At 34.1% G+C, this 17301-nt stretch overlaps 1 protein-coding gene and 1 non-coding gene across 5 annotated transcripts in view; one reads left to right on the top strand and one right to left on the bottom strand.

Annotated features, from left to right (window-relative positions):
- The window catches only part of LOC124537788, a 203070-nt gene that overhangs the window by 19674 nt on the left and 166095 nt on the right, over positions 1–17301 (bottom strand). The window contains exon 1 of one of the 4 annotated variants that reach the window (XM_047114692.1): positions 5003–5023. The exons of the other annotated variants lie outside the window; for them this stretch is intronic. The gene's annotated coding sequence lies outside the window, so the exon portion shown is untranslated. Of the gene's footprint in view, positions 1–5002; positions 5024–17301 lie in introns of those variants that run through there. 4 annotated transcript variants of the gene reach the window in all.
- Trnaw-cca lies at positions 12093–12164 on the top strand. The gene has a single exon. It is a non-coding gene; the product is annotated as a tRNA-Trp (tRNA).

Below are 17301 nucleotides of genomic sequence, written 5' to 3'. Positions count from 1 at the left end.
CAAAGTTTTTTTGCTGAGTTCGATTACAGCTCTTTCGAAGGATCCTTGTAGTTTACGCCGCGTGACGTATTAAATCCGCATTTTCGAAAGTCTATTTTTGCTTTATTCGCAAGTTTCCTTTGAAATTGTCCTCGAAGTAGTTTCTGACTCATATAAACGGAACGCTTAATCTATCCATATAAAAAAAAAATTAGTTAGTCAACATCAGCTTCACTTAAAATCAAAAAATAAATAAAAATTTTAACAAAAAGAAAAACCGACTTCAAACAAAACACTATTTTAAAACAAATGAATATGCACGAAAAAGTAATAAAAATAATTGCGTATTCAACATATTTTTTAGAGTCTTCCTAAGTTAAATGAAATGAAAAATATTAGACTACTTAAAAGTCGATTAACGATTATATCATGTAGTTATAATTATTGTTATATTTGGAGTCGGTGAATAATAAGATTTACTTATTGCACCAGTGCGAAGCCGGGGCGGGTCGCAAGTTTGTAATATCGCCTGGCTGCCTGACATAATTTTTAATTAGTCAATGTCAATATAATATTTTTAAAGTTCGATTTAATTTAATTTAAATTAGCTTTGAAGATTATTAAACTTAAAATTTTGATTAACTTTTAATAATAATTATTTGCATCTATACTGTAACTGTAAAAATTGTATGAATTATTTAACATAGGAAACAATTTAGGTTTAAGTAATAATTTTTGTGTTAAAATTTTTATGTATTCAATAGTTACTGTATATTTCCAAAATAAATAAATAAATATTAGTAAGATATAACGTGTCATTAAAGGAGCAGCGATCGACTGCCCGCGTGTTGATTACGACAAACGTACGTCCTTTATTTAATCCGCTCTCATTGTCATATTAATTTGAATCGTAATATTGCCGGTAACGCTTTCTGGGTTAATAATTAATTTAGTAAGTTGACGCGTGGCATAATTTGCAACGGGATCACATACGATGTACATAATTGTAAAATTGGAATAAAATTATATATTTGGATAAGATTCAAGACTGTTTGTTTTACAGTGAAAGCTGTGCGTCAGGATATACAAAGATAGTAAACACGTCTTATGAAAGGATCGCCTGCAGGCAGATTCATTTATGAAGACAATTTGCGAGCAATTTCGGTGTATCTTTTCGTACTGAGCCGAATTCATCTCGAGATCGACGGTATATAAATAAATATGAGACAACATCACATACATTGCTCTGATCCCAATGTAAGTAGAAACTAAAGTACTCGTGTTATGGAAATCAGAAGTAACGACGGTACCACAAACACCCAGACCCAAGATAACATAGAAAACTAATGACAATCTACATCGACTCGGCCAGGAATCGAACTCGAACCCTCGGAGAGGCGTACATAAAACCGGTGTACACACCACTCAACTACGGAGGTCGTCAAACGGTGAAGGAAAACATCATCTGGAAACCTACATGTGACTATTTTCAACGAAAATAAGCCACATGTAAATCCAAACCGCGTTCTGCTCTAGTGCTCTACAGGGTGGAATATACTCCTAACCTTCTCCTCGAAGTGAGAGGAGGCCTTAGCCCAGCAGTGGAGAAATTTACAGGCTGTTACTTCAACTAATACTTCTTACTTCTTTTGACGTCAACTTTACCTGTGTAATATTCTTTTTACGGAATACAATAACTAAGGGCACAAGGGGCATGACCTCGTAGTTTCCAAAGATTAAAGAGACATTAAAATTTCCTACACCACGAATGTCTATGGGCGATAGTAACCACTTATCATGAAGTAGCCCATTTCTCTTCCAACTAAAATAATAATAATAATACATATCCCTAAAAAGGGAAAGGCTTACCTTTAAATTGTGATGGAATTTCTGTCTATATTATATAATTACTATGTTTCGTTGATTGACGTGGGTTAGTCCTAAATAGTATCAAGCAGTCGGGTTTAATTAAAAATACGATTCCTGTTATAAATGTTGAATTTGTTTTATCCCTATTATAATATATACTATATATTTAGTAGTAAGACTAATAGTTTTTATGCTATAGTGTGGCGAACGAGCCTATGCCATCCATGATAGTAAGTGGTCAAAACCACCCACATACAATGACGCTGTAAGAAACGTTACCCATTCTTTAGATCGCCAATGCACCACCAACTGCGGGAACTAATATGTTATGACCCTTGTAACTGTAGTGATACTGGCTCACTCACCCTTCAGATGGGAATACAACAATACTAAGCACTGTTGTTAGGCGGTAGAATATCTGATGATGGGTGGTACCTACCCAGACGAGCTCGCACAAAGCCTACAATCCAGAAACATAAAATATGAAGAAATATAAATCAATATATACATCACGTATAACTATTGTATTTAAAGATCAAAATGGCCTATCACCGTAAAAGGATTCCAGCGCTTCAGTTCCAAAGAGACTGACAAGCAATTTTGACCTTTATTCAAATATTACAGGAAAAATTGTTCAAAAAACGTTCAACAACGCTTTTCCGTAACATTAATAAAGAAAACAAAACTCGAGTCAGTTTTAGGAAGGCGGGACGGGACAATCTTCTGTCATCCCGTCTTGTGGCGCGATGTTTATTTTATTTCGTTTTCAACATACAGTTGAAACTCAAAACTTTGTGTATATAATCTAAAACAGATGTTATAAACCACGATTTGTGAAATTTTGTTTTTATTTCGCGACCAACGCCTTTGTGTAAGGTAAACGGTATGGGAGCTTTAGCTCTTTTGGACATGGATTGGATTAACTACCTTATGTTAATAAACCATAAAAATTAATAAAATAAAATAATCTATTCTGTCTATATCATTATCTACAACTATTTTTACTGATATTACAAAAATGAAAACGGATATTAAAATATCGCGTAAATATTAACGAAAAGGAGCAGCTGGTCTGAATACTTCAGTTTTTTATTTTGTCAAATAATTAGCGTACTAATATCTATAAGTAATGACCACTATCCGTAGTCGAGTCGATATATGTAGATTATCATTAGTTTTCTATGTTGTCTTGGGTCTGAGTGTTTGTGGTACCGTCGTTACTTCTGATTTTTCATAATACAAGTGTTTTAGCTACTTACATTGGGATCAGAGTAATGTATGTGATGTTGTCTCATATTTATGTTTTTATGAAAAAAATGGACTATTACATTATGAAATTTACAGACTGTTATTGTACTGTTCTCAGGTCCAGTGTCTTCGTTTATTTTACTGTACAATAAATAAGGATATATAAAAAATCGAAGTGTTCTCATAAACACATTGATGATATAACGAAATAACTATCAAATCTAAAATAATTTAACCAATTATCTCACAAAAGATTGATTGTTTCATTAATTGCTTGATGAAACAAAACAAAAAAAATTGCGAATCCAGAGATCTTTGCCTACAATTAAAACATTTCCATTCCATCGCTGATTCGAAGCGATATATCGAAATATTCGTATTAATAATAAATGAATTTATTTCAATCCAATTACGACGTGACGATAGATTACTCTGCGTCGGAGTGCGCTGTGACCCGAATCTTGATGTAATAAATATATTTTCAACTGGAATTGCATTTTTTTTTTAAAGAAAACCAGCTTCAGAACAGCCTCAATTATTTACTTTAAGTGTTAAACGCTGGGACGATCTGTCACCGTTACACAAACAAATATACATAATTACTAACTGTGCCCGCGATCCTGTACGCGTTTGAATTAAACAAAATAATATTATCCCTTGGAGTAGTGGTGCAAAAAGCGTCACCAAAGTATAACACCTCGCCTCCTTGCCTCCACTGGTGACAGGAGGGCTGGTTCGTTTTTAGCCTAGAGGATCGGAATTTCGATTCAACGGGGAAATGCTGCTAGCATTCTTACTACCAGTCCACGCGGTCAAGATTTATATAGTACCTAGTTTTAGTTCATGTTTGTATATATTTAAGCATTTAATGTTATTAATTTTTCAATTATTATGTAGAATAAATTGTAATTAATTGTAGCCTTTATATCAGTTATCTGCCAGTGAAAGTCCCGTCAAAATCGGTCCAGCCGTTCCAGAGATTAGACGGAACAAACAGACAGACAGATAAAAATAAAAAAAAAACTTTTTGGTATATGTACCGTGTATACATTCATATGCATTGAGTAAAAAAGGGCTATTTTATTATTACAAACAGACACTACAATTTTATTATATGTATCTTTTATGAAGGCGTACATTTGTTAATTTAATTCTTAAACTTTTAATTATTTTGGCCTTTAAATACATTATGAAGTTCCTCGCTAAACCGCCCACTGAGTGTCAAGCGGATGGAAGTAAAAAACTTCCCAGCTTATCTTATTTTATTACAACATTACTTGGTAGGACTTTGTGCAAGCCCGCCTGGGTAGGTACCACTCACTCATCAGATATTCTACCGCTAAACAACAGTACTCAGTATTGTTGTGTTCCGGTTTGAAGGGTGAGCGAGCCAGTGTAACTACAGGCAAAAGGGACATAGCATCTTAGTTCCCAAGGTTGGTGGCGCATTGACGATGTAAGGGTTAGTTAATATTTCTTACAGCGTCATTGTCTACGGGTGATGGTGACCACTTACCATCAGGTGGCCCTTATGCTCGTCGCTGACATATACCATAAAAAAAACTTCTAATACATGTTATAATGATACATGCATAAAATAAAAGAGAAAAACTGATAGCTTCATCTAATTATAAACAGCTCAGAACGTTGATTATATAAGTATATTTAGAGTATCCGCATTGCACCCGTGTGAAGCCGGGGCGCGTCGCTAGTTACTTCAATAAAGATTAATTAAATAATTCTTAAATTAAAATGACCCAGACTTATCGGTATTCCCTGAGGTTTGAACTCAGAACCTCAAGTTCTGTGACACTATATCTAGCCTCTAGACCAATGTGGTAAGATTGGTGATTACCGTTTATAATAGGCTGTTTACACTCTCGATAAAATTTATAAACTAACTTACATTTATCCAGTGACACACATACATACGTAGATCACATACTCTCATTAGGATAATAAACACACACACGCATACATCACTTCATAGAGACACTAAAGCAATGGAGTAAACACAAATGTGTAATCCTATGCATGAATGCACAAATAGCACATTACGAGCAATTTATGCTTGCAACACACATATGTTCCATTTTGAACTTTATTACTATAACACAATAAGGACGTACTTATTTTATTGCGTTCTGTTATTAACGATTAGAGCAATAGTATGGATAATACTTTGGTAATTATAATATATTTTGATGGTTTTGTTAGGACAGACTGATAATCAAATATGCTTTATTTTGGTAGGTGACCCCCTTCCCCCTTCGAGAGTGGTTATCAAATACTTATCTTATTATTCAACACCACTAACCTGTACTTTAGAAGAATTAAATATTTTTTTTTAACAAATCTATTTTGTAAATCATAAAATCTAAATAAATAAATTAAAGTTCATTAAATCTTAATACGTAAACATACATAAAAGAACCAACAATTAAAACTACCTTTAAATTATCATACCCTATCTAACCTTTACTTGGTGGTAGGGCTTTGTGCTAGCCCGTCTTGATAGGTACCACCCACTCATCAGTTATTCTACCGCCAAATAACAGTACTCAGTATTGTTGTGTTCCGGTTTGAAGGGTAAGCGAGCCAGTGTAACTAACTACAGGCACAAGGGACATAACATCTTAGTTCCCAAGGTTGGTGGCACATTGACGATGTAAGGAATAGTTAAAATTTCTTACAGCGTCATTGTCTATGGGTGATGGTGACCACTTACCATCATGTGGCCCATATGCTCGTCCGCCAACCTATAACATAAAGAAAACCATCACCCCTCATTTTACGCCCAAAAAGAACAAAAAAGGAGTATGTACACGGTGCTCAAACTATCTCAAAAGTTTAAGCGTGAAAGGTAGGAGAGTAACTTTTGCATTTATAATGTTATAATATACTAGTAGTTGCCCGCGGATTCGCTCGTATTTTAGGGTATTGGTTGTCATGTGTTAAGCAAAAATGTAGCTTAAGTCCTTTCATAGAGTTTATGTATGCTTCATTCATGAAATTCGATTCAGCGGTTTGGTCGTGAAAGAGCGCAGACAGACAGAGTTACTTTCACATTTATAATATTAATATAGATGAATGCATTATATAAGGTTCAAGGTTCAATTCGATGCAGGAAACGGAATGCTATATCGAATACAAAAATCCGAAATCGCGAGATATAACCCTAAACATAAACGTAAAATTTCACAGCGTTCTTATACATACGAATGGCGTTATCGAAATCTTCTGTAGCGTAGCGCAGACTTACGACGTCTTATTCCAAATTTGTTTAAAAATTAATAAAGTCTATACAGAGCCGGGATGGCATAGTGGTTAAAACGCGTGCATACCAATATGTATATACCATATACATAATATAGCATACCAATGATTGATTTGTGTTTATAATTCATCTCGTGCTCGGCGGTGAAAGAAAACATCGTGAGGAAACCTGCATGTGTCTAATTTCATAGAAATTCAGCCACATGTGTATTCCACGAACCCGCATTTAAACAGCGTGGTGGAATATGTTCCAAACATTCTCCTCAAAGGGAGAAGAGGCCTTAGCCCAGCAGTGGGAAATTTACAGGTTTTTGTTGTTGTTGTTTTAAAATAACAGCTCGCCCGATTTTATATTCACTGAAATATTTAACAGCGACAGTATGTTTTATAATTAAGACAAAGAGGGCTCAATAGAACACTTAAGAGCTGAAAGAAAGGGTAACAAATTCCATCACAGACACAAACTTAGGACTGATTTGTTTAATCAGTGAAGAAAAATGTAAATTCGTTTGATAATCATTAAAAACATATACATGTACTTCGCACTACAATACTTGTATAATTTTAATAATCAAAATATAAAATTTAACACTTGCTTAAAATCAGTATACAGTTCTGTCCATAATTTATATATCTAGTCTTTACGAATACAGCTCAATTATTGTTTGATATGTAACATACTTGAAATCTGGAAATTTTATGTTATTATTTTTAGTTGAGATGATCTCATACTACGCCGGTTCTTTTAAATATTGACGATTCAAAAACGCTTCATTGTGACGTTAACTTGAATAAAATAAATTTGATTTCATTTTACTGAGGTCCACTCAGTGATTTCAAGCTGAGGGAAAGCCCATTAATCCAACAAAAGGCCATATACTCGTTGTTACTTTTTACTTATCAAATATTTTTTAATTATAAATAGACAAATCTGTCTTAAGACAAATACGTCTCAAGTCGACGATAACATAATATTGTGATGCGGAAATTTCTAGGCAAACGTATCAAAGGAAAGGTTGGAAAATTTCATCAGCCCGATATCATTTGACTGTTAGATGCGTTCGTGTTTTGATTTCATTGGTAGTAAATATCATTTAGACTATTACGTGAATTTGTGTCATGTCAGCTTTGTAGACATTTTATATTGATATAGATTGAGACATATTGATAGAGTATATGTATTTCTGTTTAATCAAAAGATTCTCTCTTAATCAGAAGAATCTCGTGGTTACGTACCAATTTGTAAGGATATTTATCTAGTAATATCAAAAGCAGTCAAGGATTGCAGGTCCTCTGATGGTAAGTCTGCTTTGCCATTTGACATTGAATAAAAATAAACTTGTTACTCCAAATATACTCTTTTTTGGGGTAATGTATAGGATCAAAAAAATCAAAAGTAAAGTTTAAAAGAAACGTTTGAAAAAGAATATTTCAATACAAGTCACTTTTTAGTTGACTGCACACCTTGGGAAAGAGATGATCACCTCAAGGCTGTTTCAAATGACGAATATATGTTTTAATTATTAAAATAAAAAACGCGAAATCTTTTATATAATGGTGTAGATGAAATTAAAAAAGAATATACAGGGTTACAGGTTAAGTCGACCGAAATCCTTTAAGAGAGGATAGATTCCATCATTACTAACCGATTTGACTATGGAACCCCATATCCTAAACCTAACCCTTCTCAAGTTATTGGCCTTTGAATTTATTTTATAAAAATGACAGATTTTTTGACGATTGCCTCTTTATTTTCGTTTTGTGTCCCAATTTTGAATTCTTTTTGCTATTTTTGAGTAGAAGATTAGTTGCTTTATTATTTTAAGCTACAAAACTGCCAGTAACTATACCAAATGAGTCGTAGTAGACAGTCAATTGTTAAAAAAAATAATTACAATTAAAAAAAATATTTTTTATTTCTAAGATATCTTTAAAAAAGTCTATGACAGATGTACTGCAGATATGCTAAAAAATATCTACGGCTCTTCAGCTTTCCGATAAGGTATAATAACATAGGGTATTATTAGAATCCTTGGAAAATCTTTAAACAAAGACGCCCGAGTAACAAACGTTAAGCCGCTCGCAGCGCCTGTTGTCCTGCAATGAGTGCGAGTGGGACATTTTTCAATGTAAATAGGTACGAGAGGCATAGGTAAAAACTATTTTGTTGTTATTGTGTGTGCTTTTTGATAATTTCTTAATTCCTTATTCAGTCTGCTTACGCGATTCGTCCGTGGTAGATGCGATACAAAATGCTCTTGGTTTTTTACTCGATTTGGCTTGTTTTCTGGACTGTTTCTTCCTATTCGTGACTGTGCTTGTTAACTTGTGTGTTATGATAATTAGTAATCCCGTCTTGGTCAAATTTTGACTCATCAGTCCACAAGATTCTTCTAAATAACAACGGATCTTCTATTGGTATAGTTACTGGCAGTTTTGTAGCTTAAAATAATAAAGCAACTAATCTTCTACTCAAAAATAGCAAAAAGAATACAAAATTGGGACACAAAACGAAAATAAAGAGGCAATCGTCAAAAAATCTGTCATTTTTATAAAATAAATTCAAAGGCCAATAACTTGAGAAGGGTTAGGTTTAGGATATGGGGTTCCATAGTCAAATCGGTTAGGAATGATGGAATCTATCCTCTCTTAAAGGATTTCGGTCGACTTAACCTGTAACCCTGTATATATCCTGCTGAGATTCTTTCGCCGGTTCCTCTCAGGACCGAGGTGTAGATTTTTGACTATCAATAAGCAAGTGTAATCACTTCCATATTGAATTTGAAAGATTTTTGACTTTGGCTTTACCATGTAAGTAATACTAACAATTCCTTACACGATGAATCGGTAATAAGTTCCTTGTAACTAATACTCACGACAAATTCAAGAAAAATATATTGTTGTTCGATGGTCAGGGCCGTTTTCAACTCCTTGGAGGCCTTGAGCATATTAGGATATTGGAGATATCACTTTAAAAGTATACATGTTAGAATAGACAAAGAAACTTTCATTGATTTTCAACTTGCGAATAAATAATACTCTATTGACATATAGTTATTTCAACTATAGTTACTAATCTATCACTGTCTCTGTAGGTTCTGGATGTGTTGGATAAGTCAGAATATGTGTTGTGATAAATATGCAGGTCATTTAATTTTGTTTGAGGTGGACCCCTATCGAACTTGCTCACTTGCCCAAAATGCCCTGGGAGTTAAGCAAAATGGGTCTGTCTGTGGTACTGTAATTGATGAGAAGCGAACTTGGACCAAATACTCTTCTAGCAAGCGAGTTCTTCGTTCTAGCTTAAAATTAACACGTTCAAATTTCGTACGCAAAAATTGCGGACGGTATATTGATCCACACATTCGTATCGTCACCACGCCTCGGTCCCATGGTACTCATGTCTCCGCACCAAACACGTAAGTACAAAGCCGTTAAAACTCCTATTTAGGCAATAAATTTCATTACTTTTAGCCAAATAACAATGATTAAATATTTAACATTTATCTATACATATAATAAAATTTGAGTCTGTTTGTAATATTAAAATAGCCCTTTTTTACTCAATGCATATGTACACACGGTACATGTACCAAAATAACATTTTTTACAATTTTTGTCTATCTGTCTGTTTATCCGGCTAATCTCTGGAACAGCAGGACCAATTTTGATGGGACATTCACTGGCAGGTAACTGATATAATAAGGAGTAACTTAGGCTAATTTTTTTTTTTTGTTAAATCGATACGCGTATAAGTACGCGGGTAAAGCTAGTTATACCTAATTCGTGTTCGCTTCACATAATCCTTTTGAATTTCATTTAACGTGATTGAACTAAATTTAAATCGGCCACTGTCACTGTTCGGAATGTAGAATCGGTTCGGAATATTGGGAATTACCGGTAAGAAAATATTTGTTATTGGTTTCTATTAAATACACAGATTATTAAAAACAATACTTATTACAGTTGTTAAAAAAATCATCAATTTTTATAATTGTCAAGTGCAACCAAAAAAATGGAAAATGTGTTAACAAGCAAATGGAAAAGAGGAACTAAATAGCGACTATATTCAGTATAATTTATACGTAGGTTATAATAAAAAAATACTATATAACAAAAAATATACTTTTATACTTATCATTTCATTTTTCATCATCCAATTAAGTAAAGATCTGAATCCAATTAACTATTGTTTATGAATAAATCAACTGTCTAACCAATTAACGAATTAAACAAATATATCATGAATATTTAACGCTTGGTCTGATTCATGTTTAATCAATCAAAATACCTAACTAACAAACTAAATTTGATTGCGGTTTAGAATCATAAGTGTTAATTAAAAACTAAAAGCATAAACACAATACACAAGATTGCAACACGATTTGCAGAAAAAATAGAATCACTATCAGTACATAGTATAAAACAAAGTCGCTTCCTTTGTCCATATATCCCTTTGTAAGCTTAAATCTTTAAAACTATGCAACGGATTTTGATGCGGTTTTTTTAATAGATAGGGTGATTCGAGAGGAAGGTTTTTGTATAATACATGGACAATATAGTAGAAACACTGATGATTTTAGAAGTTTGTAATGTAGTGCCGTAAAATTCTGTAGCATATTTAGTATCAGTATTGAACCCGTGCAAAGCCGGGGCGAATCGCTAGTGAGTAATAATAAAAAACTAAAAGCATACGCACTCTACACGATTGCAACACGATTTGCAGAAAAATAGAATGTGACTTAAAGGAGTTACGAGGATGTAAATCAAAATTGAAAACAGCTAGTGTACAAATCATGACCGCATGGAATAGTGGCGAAAACGCTAGCAGTATTTCCCTGTTGAATCGCTGTATCGATTCTTTGGACGACGAATGAACTAGCCGTTTATACCAGTTCGGTTTCGAGCAGTGTTCATTTTTTTGGAAATATGATCAATAAAAAGCCTGCACAACCACTTTGTGGAACCAGCTTTCGCCGGCGGTTTTTCCGAATCGATACGACATGGGAACCTTCAAGAAAAGAGCGTACACCTTTCTTAAAGGCCGGCAACGCACACCTATGTCATAAAAAAAGATTGGTTTTACTTGGTGATGGTTTTACTATAGCACTCACAATACGCTCTCGCAGTAGACTTTGTGAATGCTTCATCTGGAGGTTTGTGTCACTGACACCTATCTCAAGACTTCACTGTTAGTAAAGTAGGTAGATAAGGATAAGAAATGGCCGCAAACGGCTTCAATTCCAGGTCGGTTTGAAAAAATCTCTAAAAAACTATCCATCATGGAAGTGAAGGCATTGAGAGGTCATCTGTTTTGCACTTACTCGTGTCCTATATGATCGTCATTGGTCATGACGTCATCATCATCATCTCACTGTTGGTTAAGTTAAGCAAAACACCCCTAGTAAAAAATCCTTATGTCATAGGAGTTGAACTCATGAGCTTGTAGATCCTCACTGGTTGACACTTTAAGTCCTATCGATACTTCTTACAAGATGAAGTCTTGCCTAATCTCGTTTATAAATTGTGGGACTGACTTAAAGTCACCCCTAACAATTTTATATCAGTTTAGTCCAACTAATTCATACAGTCTAAGCTGTTCGTTTTTTCATATGATGATTTTAATTCTGTATGTATTGTAATTTTTAAACAAAGCCTTCCATTATATAGATAATATTGAGAATTGAAACACGATTGCAAAATTCGCTCTACATCTCATCGACTCCGTGGCGCAACGGTAGCGCGTCTGACTCCAGATCAGAAGGTTGCGTGTTCAAATCACGTCGGGGTCAAACTCATTTTTTTTTATTTTATAATAATTTACAAATATCAATATTCATACAACAAAAATATATTTACGATTACTAGCTGAAACTAGTACTACTTTTCGCACCGAGAAGATTCTTCCAACTATATTATAATTGATAAACAAAAAAAGAGATACTGTACTGTTTTGTCTTTGCTCAATTACAAATGAGAACAGTTGAGAAAAAAATAAAAAAAACTGCCAGTATCAAGAATGAAATATTTGCGTTCCATTTATGAACTCTAGCAAAAGTGGCGTAAATCACGCCACTAAGAAATCAAATAAATTGAAGGAATCTAAGGGTATCCAATTAATCTTGGTACTGGCTTAATAATGAATGAACGCTTGACACTAATAACCATTGATCCTTAGCTTAACCGGATAATATATTAGAGGAATGGTATACATTTGCCAATAGATTGTTATGAAACATATTTCTTTTGAATTATTTAAAATGGATAAGCAAGCTGAAAAATGCCCTTATACAATCGGCCCCCATATCACCCTTGCGAACTAAGACTGTACGCTTTTCTTTCGCTCATTCATTCATTCTTTAAAACCGGAACACAACTATACTTAGTATTAATTTGATGGTAGATTATGTAATAAATTGGTGGTACAATTCTAGTCGGGCTGGAGCGAAGCCCTACCAAGATAAATCTGGTAAAATAGAACGAAGATTCTTCTTTGATATACATTTAATCTTATATGGAATAGAATTGCCCAGTCCGTTAAATCACCCTAAACACTTTCAAAATTTCATGTAAAAAATTGTCTCAGTAATTTATCTCAAACTCATGTCTTATTTCAATTTTGTCAAATGCGTAAACAGCATCCCACATAGTGAATGTCATGAAACCTCTCAAAGTGGGAAAGCCTTAGCCCAGCAAGCCCAGCATATGGAAATTACATACTACAGGCTACATTATTCCTACTTTGTGTACAATTCATGTATGTAATTTAATTTGTATAAAGTTATCATTGGCCCAGGTATCTATATGTGAATTGGTGGTTGTATTTCTAGATTTTATTAAAAGCCTATGTAAATGACGTATGTTTTCATTTGGATGATAGAAATTCTTTCAAATGAAAAAAGATCGTGGATTCAAAATCATAAATTTCTCATAGCTTCTGGTAAAGTTGAATAATTTTCTGCCTGATTACTCCAAAATTGTCAAAAACTTGAGACGATCAGATCGATAGTAATTTTGTTCGTGGTAATTTTTTTGTAAGAAATTAACAATAACCATTCCTTACAACACCAATGGGCCACCAACATTGGAACTAATATACTATGTATGTGCTTATAGTTACACTGGCTCACGTACGCTTCAAGCGGAACACATCAATACTGAGTATTGTTGTTTGCCAGTAGAATATCTGATGACTACGTAAAGTTATTTCGTATAGCAAAAATAGTCGCGTTTGTAATCCGTACCAAAGAGTATTGTTTAAAAAAATAACAACATTTTACTTACCGGACATTAAAACCGTCCTATACAACACGCCAACAATACAATTTACGATACAAAAGAATCATTCATCAGCGCTTTAAGCTGCGGTAACACTGGACGAAACTTTGCAAAATGAAATTAATTAAAAAATATTACGAGATTTAATTTGTGGAATTACTTTCATATTTCGGTTACAAGAATATTATTTAGAAGAATGTTTTTTTCCAATACATAACCAAAATCAAAATAAACTTTATTCAAGTGGGCTTTTACAAGCACTTTTGAATCGTCTTTTAACAATTAAGTGAAGCTACCACCGGTTCGGAAAATAGATTCTACCGAGAAGAACCGGCAAGAGACTCAGTAGTTACTGTTTTTCAACATATAGCACAATAAACGATTTATTTATACGAGTTCGAAGTTATTTTTTTTATAAGCAATCGTATATAGATCGGTATTGTCAGTTCTTAAGCCTTCAACACTTTTTATAAATAGGGCCCAATAGTGATGTCATTCATGGTATAACATCAGACAAAACGCGTTACAGTACGAAGACCACATTCGCGAAAAGGAATTTATTTATAATCAGAAAATAAATTATATAATATATATTTCAGACATAGTGTTGTATTTCAAAACACTGGACGTATTATAATATTCAAAAAAATTCTGTTTTATGGTTTCAGTAATCCACTTGTTTATTAGGTTTACAGCGTTCTTTGCGAGTTTTTCGGTCTCCTAGAAATGAAAAGTTAATTAGAATACGCGGTATACAGTGAACACGGTATAATATTTTCGTATTTTCGTTGAAAATAATGCAAGACATTATGACGTCACGGGAACAGAGTTCACAAATTGCAATTTACACGTATGCAATGTAATTATATTTTACTATAATGCTCGTGTAAGGAGATAAAACACAGGCGATGTATTCATTAAAAAAATACGAGATACATTCGTGTAATACGTAACATAACATCATATCATGTGCTATCGTTATTGTTTTTGTGGTTTGGCAACTATCAAATATACATTGAAAAGTTAGTTTTCATTTAGTATTCACTAGTTTTCATTCGCGTGTGAGGGGGGGGGGGGCAGTTAAAGCTGCCAAGTCTTTCTACAAAGTCGCCTAGCTACTGCCGGCTCTTCAGATATTCTACTGCTAAACACCAGTACTCAGTATTTTTGTGTTCCAGTTTGAAGGGTGAGTTAGCCAGTGCACTAAAGGCATAAGGGACATGGCATCTTAATTTCGAAGATTGCTGGCATTGGCGATATAAGAAATGGTTATAATTTACAGCTCCATGGTATATACACAGTGGTGACCCCTTACCATTGATCAGTCGATCTATATCACAAAAAAAGCCAAAAGTAGCCTAGTTCCTTCAATAGAGTAACGCTACCTTAATTGGTGAAAGCGTAACAAATACATAGTCAGACAGATTTGCTTTCCCATTTGTAACATTTAGTATAGAAGATAGGAATGGCAATAAGGCCAACTGATGATCAATGTTTGTTGACCCATATGCATTACTGCTGTAATAAATATTAATGCCACCCACAGGAAGTAAGAAATTTGGGCCTACAGTAACACGTACTTCGGTCGGACGAAAAAAATTTTTTTTTTTTTTAATACAAAAGATAAATTATTATCTATTATTAACTTTGATATTCGACGTGTCTGGCCGTATCTTAACAAAATTGAGGACTAAATACATCGGATACGGACCCATTGTCTCTAAACAACCGTGGCACGACCTCTAAACGCTTTTGAGGTCTTTACGGCGAGAAATATCACCATTTCCGATAGCACAGACGATTTCCGATTTTTATATTGTATTCGTGCTTCAGAGTTAATGGACGGGGGAAGACAATGGGGCCGGTTAAGAATCTTGATTGACTTCAAATGATATTCCTTTTTAAGATATTTTTTGTCAGAGTCAATATTTATGTGATCTATCGTGATGTTTTGCCTGCGAATTTTTATTATGAAGTGACTGATTCAAGAAGTGTTTCAAATAAATATATCACAGAACAGTATTAAGGAGAAAAGTGTATACAAACTCACTTGCGATTTTTATTGCAACACTTTCATATTCCTAGAGGACAACCACCCGACACGACCATTAGATATTTCAGACAAAACGTGGTTCACCAGGAACACACATTTTTAACTTTCTAACGCCGTCTTGATACTTAATTTCTTGACAGACTAGCTGTACCCGCGACTTTACAATTTAACAAAAATAACTTTTGCTTATGTATCAGCTGTCGGTAAAAGTCCCGTCAAAATCAGTCCAGCCGTTCCAGATATTAGTCGGAACAAACAGACACACATACAAAAATAAGGTATATGTCCCTGTTAGAGCTTAGAGCTGAGATGGTCCAGTTGTTAGAACGCGTGCATCTTAACCGATGATTGCAGGTTCAAACTCCGCCAAGCACCACCTTATATATGTATGTGTTTAATTTGGATTCATAATTCATCTTGTGCTCGGCGGTAAACGAAAACATCGTGAGGAAACCTGCATGTGTCTAATTTCATCGAAATTCTTACACATGTGCATTCCGCCAACCCGTATTGGAACAGCGTGGTGGAATATGTTCCAAACCATCTCCTTAATGGAAGAGGAGCGCTTATCTCAGCAATGGGAAATATACAGGCTTATGCATTTATTAAAAATACACTCCAATTTCAGTACACGTATACCTAGTATCCATAAATCTGCAAAGAAATATAAGTAGATACTCTCCATGCTATTAAATAACTGGTATTAAAAGTAGGAGACCGACTTACGTGAACAATATCGAAGATGGCTTGCATAAAGTAAGCGATTCCAATACATATATTAAAACTTATAGCGGGTCTGTCTTTCAAGTTAAGTGAAGCAAAAACACCTAATAACGGATATTGGAGAAGTGATGATTACCCAATAAAGAAGATCTCGGGTAAAAAACACGCCGTTACTACAATATTAGTACCCTTACACCTTAAGGTTCCAGAATGTTAGCGCATTGCGTGTGAAACCTTTTTATTATAACTAATAGAAATGCCGAGAATATTGGCAACTTTAACCCATTATTTTTTTTAATTTAGAATAAGTAGGCAATTTATTTATGGTATATCAGTGATGACCATTTCTTACAAACTTGGAAACCAAGACGTCACTTGTGTCTGTAGTTACACTGGCTCACTCGATAAGGAATTTTGAGGAATATTGAGGAACTAACTATGACAGGTTAAGATGATGTAAGGTGTTCCCTGTGCTTGATATACCAATCAGCAACACCAATGGAGGTCAGTAATTGTAATCTTAGAACCTAGATTGACTTTACTGTTTGAGGGCAGTTCGTTATTCTTGCCGGTTCTTCTCGGTAGAAACTACTTTCCGAACCGGTGGTAGCTTCACTTAATTGTTAAATGTCGATTCAAAAGTGCTTGTAAAAGCCCGCTTGAATAAAGTTTGTTTTGATTTTGTTTGACTTCGAACCAAGTCTTGCAATTTGCAGGAAGTCTGAACATAGTACAGACCTAAACATATAAAATTATAAAATAAAAATCACAAGTATATTGAAATACCATTATTATATATCATTGAAATTGTATTCAGAGGAATGTTAAAAATTGGATTTGTCTTCGTTATTTTTTAATTAAGTTAACTAACTACG

Source organism: Vanessa cardui, chromosome 19 (assembly GCF_905220365.1).
Source record: "Vanessa cardui chromosome 19, ilVanCard2.1, whole genome shotgun sequence".
NCBI classification, from domain to species: domain Eukaryota; kingdom Metazoa; phylum Arthropoda; class Insecta; order Lepidoptera; family Nymphalidae; genus Vanessa; species Vanessa cardui.
Note: the sequence above shows the minus strand (reverse complement) of the source record. Positions and strands in the feature narration are given on the sequence as shown.